The sequence below is a fragment of the Limulus polyphemus genome, unplaced genomic scaffold, assembly GCF_000517525.1.
Source record: "Limulus polyphemus unplaced genomic scaffold, Limulus_polyphemus-2.1.2 Scaffold103, whole genome shotgun sequence".
NCBI classification, from domain to species: domain Eukaryota; kingdom Metazoa; phylum Arthropoda; class Merostomata; order Xiphosura; family Limulidae; genus Limulus; species Limulus polyphemus.
The window spans coordinates 732,089-746,007 of NW_013665713.1; the positions used below are offsets into that span (position 1 = coordinate 732,089).

At 32.9% G+C, this 13,919-nt stretch overlaps 1 protein-coding gene across 3 annotated transcripts in view; it reads right to left on the minus strand.

Annotated features, from left to right (window-relative positions):
* The window catches only part of LOC106470366 (protein bunched, class 2/F/G isoform-like), a 159,396-nt gene that overhangs the window by 23,428 nt on the left and 122,049 nt on the right, over positions 1-13,919 (minus strand). For 2 of the 3 annotated variants that reach the window (XR_002613194.1, XR_002613193.1), the window contains one exon: positions 9,811-9,888. The exons of the other annotated variant lie outside the window; for it this stretch is intronic. The gene's annotated coding sequence lies outside the window, so the exon portion shown is untranslated. The remainder of the gene's footprint in view (positions 1-9,810; positions 9,889-13,919) is intronic. 3 annotated transcript variants of the gene reach the window in all.

Consider the following 13,919-nt stretch of genomic DNA (forward strand, 5'->3'; position numbering starts at 1 on the left):
TAAACAAACTGTGGGTATTTCAATGGGAAAGAACTTCTCTTCAAATATGGCCAACCTGTATTTGTTTTTTTATGAAAACTCATTTATGAAGCAAACTTTAAATCCTAGCTTATACATTTACACTTTCCGTTACATAGATGATTTAATATCTATAAATAATATGAATTTTTAAACAAAACTTAATATATCTAACAGAACTTACAATAGAAAGAATTAATAATAATAATTGGATCCATGCTAATTATTTAGATTTGGACATTACTTTTATAGAAGGTACAGTGCGGTTGACTATTTTTGATAAAAAAAGAGAATTTAATTTTTCCCATTCTTGGTCTACCCACACCTAATAGTGTTATTCTGTGTATCATGTTAAAAGGTATTATTATGTCTCAAATAAAACGGTTCTTAACAGAATTTAATAACTATAATTTTTTATTGATAATGTTTTATTATTAAAAAATAAACTGAAAGATAACGCTATAAAGACAGGCAATTAAAAAATACCTTACTTACTTTTTTAATAAATACAAAAAATATTTTAGAAACTAAACTATCGATTAATGAAAATATCTTATAAATAAAATATAAAGGGAGTTAGTTAATTTAGCTTATAAGTAGCTAACAGCAAATTTTCAGGTAATTATATTCAGTATAACAGGGACGGAAAGATTAACTTCAAGTAGCTGGGTTTGTCTCGGTGTTCCAGTGTTATACTTGAATAGATTTTCAGGATGAAGGGAGGAGGTTCGGAGTTAGGACTATATAAGAACTTTTAAGGTAGGGTATATAATTCTATTCAATATCTTATAGTTCTACTTAATATATTTTTGTAAGGGTGGAGGTTGGGAGTTTAATTAGTAGAAATATCAGGGTGGCCTCATTTCAATTCATTTCTACTTTAAGAAATTTCAGGTTAACTGCCTTCCAACAACTGACTATAGACAGTGAAAGGCAGTAGAAGCTGAGACGTTGTGGGTGTCAGCACTCAGCTTCGTACCTTTATTTGACTGATTTTTTTATGATTTTCCATGACAGCTGACTAGATTGACATCGGCTTTTGAATTTTATCTGATAGGTGAGATATCTCCAACGCATTTGGATGTTATTACCACAGACAATAAGTTGACAACCTGGGGCGATAACGGTAATGTTCATTATTGTTTTATAGTGCTGATTTGATCGTCTATTAACAATTAGTGTAAGCAATAGTTTGTAAGCTATATACACACACACACCGTTATGATGATAATCTTGCATTGTTAGTTTAGCGCATAAATTGAGGACTGATCTAAATCTCCCAAGCAGGTCAAACCTCGCGAGATATTATTGGGATGATGGCCGAAGATGTATTTCTAACCGCGAGAACATCCTAATAGTGAGCCAATATTTTCTAATCACCACGATTTTTTGTTTTATGAAACTGCATACTTGTAGTCGGTATTACCTACATTAACAGTAAAGTTACTATATAGTTGTGACCTAATAGGTAGGTTGTTTGATCACAGTAATGATAATTCTCTTCTGCTCCTTAGATTTGTTGTAAACAGTATGCGTTGCAAACTTTTTATAATTCCACATCTATAGCATACTATCCAATTGCTTTATTTAATCCGCACATTTTGATATAGGAGAATGATAATGAGGGGTTGAAACAGCCCCCTTGATAGCGCTTGAGATCAGATAGTGATCGTTAACGAAAACTGCTGGCAAAAGAAGAAAAAAAGTCTGGAATTGGGAGAATGCTCGTTACTTTGCAATGTATATAATTCCTAAAATGTTAGCGTGGATAATACAGTGACAAACTCCACCGGCTTGCATATTTCAAAGTCCATAGATAAAGTGAGCGCCACACTAAAACAGAGATAAAACAATTTTCCTTAACTACGTGACTATATCACGGTACGCCAACTAAAAATTCGGCAAAAAACGTTAGCTGGGTAAAAATCCCCCTTTTTATTCTGTCATTGAAACGAATGAGTCAGAAATTCCGAAAATGACCGTGTAAGACAGGACAACGGGACAATAATGCACTGCCGAAAAAACACCCCCACCCCCAATAAAACAATGATAGCAGAGTTTCCAATCACATGACATCTTTACAACACGTTGTTTCAACGCATTGTGGTCCTGTAGATTGATATCCAACAGGATCATAACGTATTGACTCTTGCGCATTGTTGAAACAGCCAACAAGATTCTTTTCATGGGCATACTGATTGTTGAGCTAATTTTGTTTATTACCAAAAATTGCATATTAGAATTTTCATTATTACTTCAAAAATATATAGATAATAGCACAACAACTATTAATCCAGATATAAACTTTTATGTCAAACTGAATGTGTCACTTTAAACAAATAAATTTAAGATGCATATTTAATATTAGCTATTCACGTCAATGCTATGTAAATGACTACATTACTCCGTTTCAAACACCTAATATAGGAAATGAAGATTCAATTACGATAAACAAGACATTCTGAAGAATGATCCATTTTAAGCACTACATTACTCCAAACACCTAATATAGGAAATGAAGCTTCAATTATGATGTTATAAAAGATGTGGTGAAAAGAGAGCCATTTCACATGACCAACCATATCACAATCTTATTACTTCAGCAAGGATTATGACTGGAATGCCACTTTTTCTTTTAGTATCTTATTAACGAGTTACTTTATTTTATGACATGCAGTATACTAATATAACTTGTCACATTATCATGTATCTTTGTTTGATGAACAAAAAAGCAGCGGTTGTTATTGTGTGAACTAGATTAAGTACGTCAATTGTAATAAAAGCAGCGGTTGTTATTGTGTGAACTAGATTAAGTAGGTCAATTGTAGTAAAAGCAGCGGTTGTTATTGTGTGAACTAGATAAGTATGTTAATTGTAATAAAATCAGCGGTTGTTATTGTGTGAACTAGATTAAGTAAGTCAATTGTAATAAAAGCAGCAAGTATTTGAACCCAGTATCATTCACCATGGTTAAAGTTTTTCATTTGCATTGTGAAGCTATATATTTCTGCTGTCTAGATATCTTAGAGGTAGGGATATGACAAAAGCTGACGGATGCGGAGCTTTTCTCAGATGAAGAAATGCAGTATGTAACGTTAAGTGTGATTGGCTGTTCTGATAAAACGGGTTAAGTTAATGTTATCACAATGTTGACTACAGGCTTACAGAGCCATAACGTTGAGTTAATAGGTTATGGTCCTGTTGACTGATGATCTACAGGGTCTTGATTCAACGAGTAAAGTTCTCTGATGGGTTAATTTTGATTCCCAGTAGTTTATTTCTATTAATTAAAAGATCTTATTTCTAATGATGCGTTTGTTTTTTAATTTAACCAATTTATATTATTTACACATTTATATTATTAAAAAGGAATCGTGTGTTCATAAATGTAATTCATTTGTTTACAACATTAGCTGAATATACCTTAACGTATACAAGTTCATTCAAACAAGCATTTTCCTTAACCTTAGCCAAACCTACAATTCACGAGAATTACATCTAACAAGAAGAAGAAGAAAAATCCTGCATAGCAAACGGCTTCATTGTTGAATTCTATATGTTTTAACACATGCACATGTCCAACTGGATACATATAAATATACACCGTAACATACACATTTTGAGAGACATTGGATATTTTTCAAAAGATACGAAAATTTCAACTATTGCCCTTTAAGTAGCTAATCGCACTAACAAGTCATGGTTCAGTGAAAGACATTTTATACACTCTAACTCTTCAACAAATAACTTCTAGCCAGTGTAGTTATTTCAAATCCGGTTCATTCAAGACACTTATTGATATGGTAATTATAAGTCGAGAAGTAAAAACAATAACCATACGCTCTAAATATTTGGGTCGAACGAGAGAAATACAAACTCCAATATGGCGACATATACTGAACCTGATGTAGGTGCCGAAGAAAAAAGAATTAATCCGGAAATAATTTTGTTACAATAATATACAAGTTTTATTCTCAGGGTAACTATATATATATATTCATATCCACACGTGAGAGTTATTTGTGTTTTGGTTATATATAAATAGAATGTCTGAACGTAAGGATTATAAGTTTATGATGCTGTCGAGTACAGTCATTGTTTCTCAGGGTAACTATATATATATTCATATCCACACGTGAGAGTTATTTGTGTTTTGGTTATATATAAATAGAATGTTTGAACGTAAGGATTATAAGTTTATGATGCTGTCGAGTACAGTCATTGTTTCTCAGGGTAACTATATATATATTCATATCCACACGTGAGAGTTATTTGTGTTTTGGTTATATATAAATAGAATGTCTGAACGTAAGGATTATAAGTTTATGATGCTGTCGAGTACAGTCATTGTCTTTCGGACCGATCGATATGACTGAATTTAGCACAGTCTTGAATCAATTATGTCCATATTTTTTGGCTTAAGTTTAGAGGATCAATATTGAATTACGTATTTAGTATCGATTAGTTTAAAAAATTCCCATTTATTACCCTGAATCGTCGAAATATACAAGGTATTTTGTTTTTCTCCATATTTATTATTACGATAAACATCAAATTATAATACACATTCAATAAAGGATATGAATATCCACATCACTAATTTATCTCAACACCGAGATTCTTTATCTGAACTTAACACGGCTATGTAAACCCCTTATTAAATATTTTTCACATCTAGTTTGTACGGTTTGGAGTTCTTAGGCAAAAGGTAAACGAAAAACTCGCGCGATAGCAAATTTCAGGTCCTATTAAAGTTCAACAGCGATGTAAATAAAATGTGACATTTCGAAAGATACACTTAAGAACACGTGGAATGATTAATAATAATAATACACTTTATTCTCTTATAAGGTAAGACCTGATGTATTTAAATTCTGAAATTATATTAAAGTAACTAACTAGTATATCAGAATCAATAGCCATGACGGCTTTGGTGATATACAAAATGAAAAGATAAACGATGTTTATAGCTAAAAAAATATCAAACTACATAGTGAAATAATGAATTGTTTGAACAACTCATTAGATTTGTTTTCGCGTTTGGTAGTGATAATTATTTCACAATAAGAAATAGCGCCAAAATATTTCTTATGCTCGACGTGCACACTTAGAAACAACGACAGCAACGCATCATGTACGAGGAAACTTTCTAGGTTGTGAAACGCATTATCAAACTTTTATTGAGTACAGTAAACTTTTTTTTTCGAAAAATAATAATGAGCACTTTTACTTCCAATGTTTTTTAGCATTCTAGCAAACAGTGCAGTTAGTGAAGAAAGCTACTAATGTATTGATCACCGTTTTAAAGAGTATTCGTGTACGTGGAAGTAAACAGAATACCGTTAACTTATTTTATTTTCTAGGAATTTTCGCGCAAACCTACTCAAGTGCTATATACACTAGTCGTCCCTAATTTTGAAGTGACAGACTAGAGGTAAGGTTAATCAACACCACCAACTATTAGACTACTCTAATTAAACTGTGATTTGACTGTCACTCTTACAGCTCACCCATTGTTCCATAACACTTAGCGCGATTTCTCTATTTTTTATTATTATATTTTGATAACGGGGCGTGAACCACGGATCCACAGTCAAGCACACTAACTAATGGGCTGCGTTCGGCCTTTATTGGCTTACGTTACGCTTAATGATGTTCAGATACACGAACTTATACTTACATTCATCTAATTTGTTGAGTTATAAATTAGAATCGTTAGGGACTTCAATCAAAGTACGATTAAATATATATTTTTGAATATAAATGCACATACAAACATGGTGCTGACTTATCTACTGTGCTCATTTTGTGATTAGTATTAAACATAGTATCACGTTTTCTCTCTTTCTTATTTGCTTTAACTAAACCTCACCTAAACACAATCATAAGGAGAAATGAGGATGTACAAATACGAAGCACTTCAGGTTACTGGTAACCACTCCTTATGGAGGTGTCAAATGTTAATACAAAACTTACATGCTTATTCATATTATGTCGGTTATTTAATTCATATCGTAACATCACTTATTGTGTGGTCGTTTTTGATCCGATTCATACAAATAGGATGTAAATTTAGTATAAGTAAAATGGACAACCTGTGAGATTTGTGGCAAAACTCCCACAATGATGACATTCATAACATATATATATCTTCGTCGAGTCGGCCTAAATTAGATTTTCAATGAATTATGGAAATTTTATTGTTTTTATACCCATGGAGTTATTGAACATGAAATCATACTGTTTCGTTGTATATTTTCTTAGAAACGCATAATGAAATTCAGTTTTAAATTCGCTATTCCTTTTGAAAAGTTCTCCAAAACTGACACTAACCACAGTTCAGCTACAAATGTGGTTCGGGCTGCATTCGCAACTGAACCGAGTGTATGCATCTTTCAAATGAAAAATTAAATTCACTATATGCTAAACCATTTTACTCGTTCAAGAGGACTGTGAATGGCCCAAGAGTAATGTAACATATTAACACATTGTATATCAAATTACTTAACAAGAATTCAGTTAACAAAAAATAAGTATCCTACTAAATACCGTGAGAGTAAAAACTGGAGATTGATGTCGTCACGATCATGAGGTGAACGTCTACAACACAATGAGAAGTTGTCAAACTGAATTAAACTTCTTGCAGCCATGAGCACATTTATATAGAAATTAAACAATCTTGTATAGTTAACTGCACATCCTAAAAGACCGTTAGACATGCTTAACAACTGCATTGAAAAAAAACTTTACCAAAGCAATCACGTAAGTTAATGTTATTTCTGAAGAAGGAGAATCACACTAATGCTATTAATAGTTTTATAGTAATAAACTGCTTATGATTGGTCAGTCTTATAGCTAAATGCTGTTTCCAACACATAAGCTGGTTGAAACACTATCTCCTATTTCTTTATTCTTAACAACCTTATATTTTCTTTAGTATCTCACAGTAAGATTATCATAAAGACCGGCCTAATAGTACTCGACCGAATCTACCATACCAGTATAAATAATACTGGTTTATTTTCCCTCATCAAATCAAATTACTACAAAATAAGAACTTTTATAAAGTTATCGTTATTTACCAAACCCACAACAGAAAAAAACGTGGACAGCATAGCATTATATTTACATGCTTAAACATTCTATAAAAGCACAAGTGTTTTACAAATGTGTTACTAAACTTCCTGCCAGATCTTACATTTTCGAAACTAGGTTTTCAAAAAGTCTAGATATTTACGTAATACTCAGCTAATAAGCCCAGTTTAAAAACAGACGTTTTAGTCATTTTCTGTGAAAATGAAAAACACTCATTCCAATCCTCTTAAAATTATTGGCCCCTTCGGCAAGTAATCAACAGTACTTTGTATATTGCGATGACGTCAAATCATCTTTGCAGACTGATTCTCCATTAGATAGGCTTGGGAACAGGAAACTGTATGACGTTTCACAGGAACTTTATTAACTATTACGTAAATGGTTTATTTGAGCATACCTTTACCTACCGAAGAATTCATCTCCAGTTGAAACCAGAAAAGTATGACTCAAAATATCACATTTCTTAATGTCATTTAAATAAAAGGTCTCCAGAAAAATGATAATAGCTCAAATAAAGTCCATCTTCTACACTACACTCTGAAACATTGGAGCAGCATTTGACTGAAGAGTGCTAACATGGAAATAGTTTTGCCATTTTATAATGAAATATATTTTGAGTACAACAATGGTGGACAACCCACGGCCTTGTAGGGGTCAACCTGACGTTCCCCTGCATCCCAATATATGTTTCATACGTAGCCAATTTTCATTGAAATATATCGATTTTGGTTTATGATTGGTAAAGGGCCCTTGAGGGTGTTTATGGGCCGCGGATTAGTTGAAAATGTTTCACAGCACTTCTATCGTTTAGATTTAACGTTCCTCTTCGGCTTGCATCAAATTTTTCCAAAAGCAGAATTGCAAAAGTATCTGATTATGAAAGTCTTTTTATTTTTAAATCGACGGTGACTATCATAAGTACAAGTTAACATTACAGAAACGATAAAATATAAATATATTAATTATTATTTATGTATGGGTAGGACTTTCAGTACATGTTTGCTTGCCAGCGCAATACTTCGAAATAAATCCCAAAACGTGGAATACGATTTCACTGTGTGTATGTGTTTGTTGCTGTTGCTGTTGTAAATTACAGGATGTACTTATAGCACATAAACTGCCATGCTGTCTTAATTTTCTACCAAAAATGGTTTATATATCACTAATGACACACACTGACAATTCAAAAGTACGAATTATAAACAAATTGTTATAAAGTTTGACATTAACTAGTGCGGCGTAGTAACTTTTGTGTGTCCAACACTTGAAAGATAGTAATTGTTTGGCTAGTGTTAATTCTATATCTTTTAGTGGTGTGTGTGACATCTTAATATTTTCAACAGGCTATAATTATTGATTGTTATTTAAACATCAAATATGCCCAAAAGCTATAACTGTCCTGTGAGTTAAAGAGATAATTGTCGTTTTTCATTTTTAAGTAATATCTGACCCGACCATTTTGAAGCTATAATGTCACTGTAATTAAAGAGAAATTCGTAACTTCATATTCTTGTCAATTTACAAAATTGTGAAATAACTGTGGACCTTCTCAGAATATCTCAGTGAATGGGGGGGTACTAATTCAGATAAAAAAAATGCTGTAAACCCCAGTAACAGTTTGAGTACACTTATAAATTTAAACTTTATTTGCAAAATGTTGCCTTGTACACGTACCAATATACTATAAATGGTTAAATTCAAAACAGCCTTAACATTGACGTACTTGTCATGCACAAACTAGACATCACTTGATAAACCGGATTCAAGGTGCTTCCCACATTTCTCACATACGTCACCACTCTATTAGGCAAATTTTATAGGTTAAAACTGATGCTCGCCAAGAACGTCTTGTTATAGATATAAATGCCGTATTGTCACAAAGCTGACCAAAGGACCCGGAACCTGGGATATTCAAATACCACCTTACATCCTTATATATATATTCCATTGTAATAATAGCAGGAACTTTAGGACTACTTAATGCTGATTTCGAAGCAGTCAAGGAAGTTTACATTTTTAAAACAAACGCACAAGAGATGTGCGTTTTCTTGGTTTCTAATATCTGACAATACCTGATCGCGAACTTTGAACGAACGCCTGATCACTAATTACAAATGAGATTTTGAGGAAAGAAACTTAAGATGTTTCGCTCGACCCTAAAATTGTTTCAATAAAACACCTTTTCATTAAAGATTTTTCGACGTGTATCTTTATAATTGTAACACTCAAGCAACTTTTTAAAGCATTGGAACTTGGGACTAAGCTGAAAAGAAATCACCCATAACTACTCAATAAAATCTCAGCCCTGAAAGTGCTGATAAGTTGTTAGTGTTATCTACTAATACCCCTTTCCACACAGTGTTAATAAATAGGGGATATTAATTCAGGCTTTTCAGAGAAAAAATATAATAAAAAAATAGGCATACAGTTGAGGCTATTTTCCAAAATATAATCCATAAAAAATTAGGATAAATGACATTCATACTTCAGAAATAAATGTAATAATTTGAAAAAATGTGCTCGTTAGTAATAAACAAAGTTATTACAATATACGTAGTACATCAAGACCACAAACCTCTATTACCTGATGTGGATCAGCTATAATCTTTCTGGAGATGTAGATGCTGATGATGATGTCTTTAACTTTACATCTGGTGGTTTTTCTGAAATTTTATTATAAAGAAACATCAGTCTTACCTAAATGACTTCTTTCCTCAATCCACATCCATGAAACCCACCAGTTTTTTGTTTACACCGGGTCAAAGTCGACATCATCTTCAGATCGACATCCCAAGATGACCGAAAATATATACATATATAATTTTGAGGTTTATTAGGATGGTCTTAAAAATATTAGGGCCGCAGAAGATACCACGATTATGTTAGAAATATAAGAATATTACCACACCATTCGAATGTTGGAAAATTCAGAAGATTAATATATTCGAATTATAAATCCATCTTACACATCACCTTCCCAATGTTAGTAAATCAGTATTATTTATGTTTTATCCTATTTTCCCAGCGTTGGTAAATTAGAGTATTAATTTGTCAGTAATACTTATTTTTCTGGTGTTAATAAATCGGACTATTAATTTATCGGTAATATAGATTCACCGCCTTACTCTCACAGGATTACTAAATTAAGATATTTCATAGTTATTACTTTTAATCTTAATGTGCATCACATTAGTTAATACATGAGAAATTCATAGCTTAAAATACCGTTAATAAAACGTCAAAATCGACAAAGTTTTACTTCAGCACCTTATAAACCTATTTATTGTCAGATAAAGAAAGATTTTATTTCAAAAATGTTTACCAACGACATTAGGCTTAAGAATTAGTACTTCTTATGTATGGTCGTTTTTATGTAGCTCGCCAGTTTCAGTAAGATATCAAGCATTTATTATTATATCCGTACGTGTTAAAATTCCTGGTTATCATTTATTAAAATAATGATCAAGCACTTACTATTATATCCGTACGTGTTAAAATTCCTTGCTATTATTTATCAAAATAATGAAGATAACTTTATTCAGCATTTAATTATTAACGATAAATTAATTAAAACCACAGTTTCATTACCATCATAAGGTTTAAAAATAAATATTAACGAAACATGGCTTCCAGCTAGTCACACACATCGTAACAGCAAACCTACGAGTAATATTGAGTAAGCTAGTTGTTAACCCTATTTTACTGTTTCTGTCAATAAAGAAGGCATAGCTTCTCTTACCCAATAAATTCCTTAATAAAACAGTAGACCGACAGTAAAGTATCATCAGACAGATTCAAGTGCGGCATTAGTTGGTTCTGGACTTGAGTCTGCTGTCCGTTGTCCACTAAACTGAACTGAACTACGGTGCTCATAGTGACCACCATCTAAAGTACAACTAAACTAAGTCAGCGTTGAACGACAAGTTCTTTGGGATAAGTCCGTGCATCAACGAGAGAGCCGCAGCGAGTACTGTTGATACGCCCAATAGGCGGCGGTTGTTAGTTAGCTAGCTACTGCTGAAGTACCTGCGACACAGCGGATTTGGTAAGCTTAGATAAACTACGATGTTAATATATATTTAATCCTTCTCTCTTATGTCATTCGCTACTTGATTAGGAAGCTCGCGGGGACAGGCCGTCTGGTGTGAACGTAAAGATCTTCAGATGTATATATGACTGTATTTCTGGGGAATACTTCCACGTCCCGTTTAGCTGAGCTCTAGCGCGATGACATCATCGTTTCGCAGCTGCACATATAGATTCCAGAACAAGGAGGAGTGGGGCCTGTGCAGGGCAAGTACCACACAAAGACAAACATGTCTGCCATATACTACAATCACATCGCTTGTAAAGATAAAGCGTGTTTTCTACTGGGACACATATTTAATATAATCTTTGTATTTTATAAACAATTATCACTTATATATTATTGTCAGGATAACCGTGTGTTCAGAATTGCCTGATGATTTCTACAAAAACATTTTGTTTTAACAAGCAAATATTATACTGATTGAACGAACGGAAATGCTAAGCCTATATTCTGGCGCTTTAAAACTGGTACTCCAACATAACTATAAATTACGAATAATTGACGACAAATACATTAAAAATAGATTTCAAATGATCCCTCATTTAATACCGTAGCTATTACACCTGAACATTTTAAATCAGTTCTAGTAAAATATATAAAAAATAATTTAACAACGTCAGAACTGTGAGAAGTATAACTATTACAAGAGCGCTCGCTCTTTTATACGCTTAAGCTTTTCGCCATAAGGCCAACAGTGGTTCTTGACTGACACGAAACGTTATAACATATGTGACTAATACGTAAAACCGATAAATTTTCTTAATGTTCCAAACATGATATGTGGCTTAAAGAAAATGTTCACACAATATTCCCTCACACTACAACAGTAATTTGTACTTCTAATTCCTAAATAATATAATAAACACTTGGAACTAACGGTACTTGGTAAAACTTCATAATTACAAAATTAAGGTAAACAAAAACAGTTGTACGTTTCACAAATATTTCACCTATTACTACCATGGTTTCGCCAGTAACTCAGTATGCCTCTACTGGCGAAACGATGGTAGTAATAAATAAATATATACAATATTACCGTAGTAAAAACGAACAACAGGCTAGCACTAGTAGATACCAGAGACAAATATAAATTATGTTAGTACATCTTCGTACTGGGGAGGGTCTTGTTCAGAAAGGTTTTGGTTTAACATAAACACACACGGTTTACTCAGATTCAATTTTCATTTATACTTAGCGGCTCATATAATGGCTCCGAGTTTTTTTTTTTCCAAGTACAAACTTTTAGCTCACAGATCTATCTCTTGATTGATTTGAGATCTGTTTACAGCCGCGGCTATGGAGGATTCCCTCTTGTTTTCCAGTACAAACCTTTAGCTCATAGCTACATCTATTGAGCGATTTAAGATCTGTTTGCAGCCGCGGCTATTGAGGATTCCCTCTTGTTACCAATTATAGTCATAGATAATTACACCAAAACATGACCCGAACTGACTGAATGTTTCCATTACGTGCTGAGATTGAAGTAAAAACAATTCAGTAATGATTTAACCTAACATCTTTGGGCTCATCAGTACTACACTGTACAATGAAAATTATTATTAATCCAGTACAGCTTGTCACCTTTTTAACTCTTGTTCGCAACAAAGGTTTCATCTGAGCCTCTGCAGTATAACCACCTAGAAGCGAAACATCAAAATTCTTACAATTTTCAAAGCCACATTTCTCGGAGCCCTAACCTTTTTTTTTTCTAATATCATGATATATATTTTAATTATCTAGATGTATTTATACATATGCTTCAATTAATAATCGTTAAAAAATAACCTAGAATATGGGCATTTAATGACTTGTTAAACAACTATGTACATGATTTATTACATACTGAGTTCTTAGATACTGATTCATTTTCGTTTTCCACAGAGAAAGGTATAAATTTTTAATTTATAAAACAAACACAGTTCTCCGTATTTTTATACTCAGCAGGTAAAGGTAAGGCCAAGGAACGTATTAGAAGAATATCTGCAAACCTGCTCTGTGAAGTTTGATTAATTTGAGCGGAAGGCGCTCGTGTAAACTTGCATGAGCTTAAACGTATTTAATGGTTTTATTGTTATTCGGTGTGCTAGAAATATTTAAGCAAAATCTACTGATGATACTGATATCGCTACGGCTGCTTTTTTTATGCAATCATAAAAAACAGAGGAATTAGTTCCCGTAGCTCGAGGGAACTGGTGAAATGTACAAGGATTTTCAATTTTGGCTGCCATTGCTCAGTCGCTGCCGCTATTTCAGTTTTCCGTTTGGTTTATTTTAGGTGGCGCCACTCTACACAAAGGAAATGAATTGTTCAGGTCACACAACTGCGGAATTTCCCAGGAATCTAACCAAAACACCGTATTAAAAAAGTAACAGTTTGTTATGAACAAAATCACGGTTATATTTAATATAAAGAAAACGAAAGTAATAATAATAATATACTACAAACATATACTCAAACACGTACAAGGTAAATCTGCCATACTCCAAAACTGAATGTTACACAAGTCTTCTTTGAAAATCTCGGCAAGATTCCTCTAAAGTTCCTTTCCAACTTGCAAGACTCAGCTGGTGTATTATAGTAATCAGATTTCCTTGAACAGTATATATACACCTGGAAAAAAGTTAAGCACCCCCGTGTTTTTTTCAAGTGATTCAGATTCGACGTTCTTGTGACTGATTATAAATTACCATTCAATCTAAACGTGTTTATCAAATG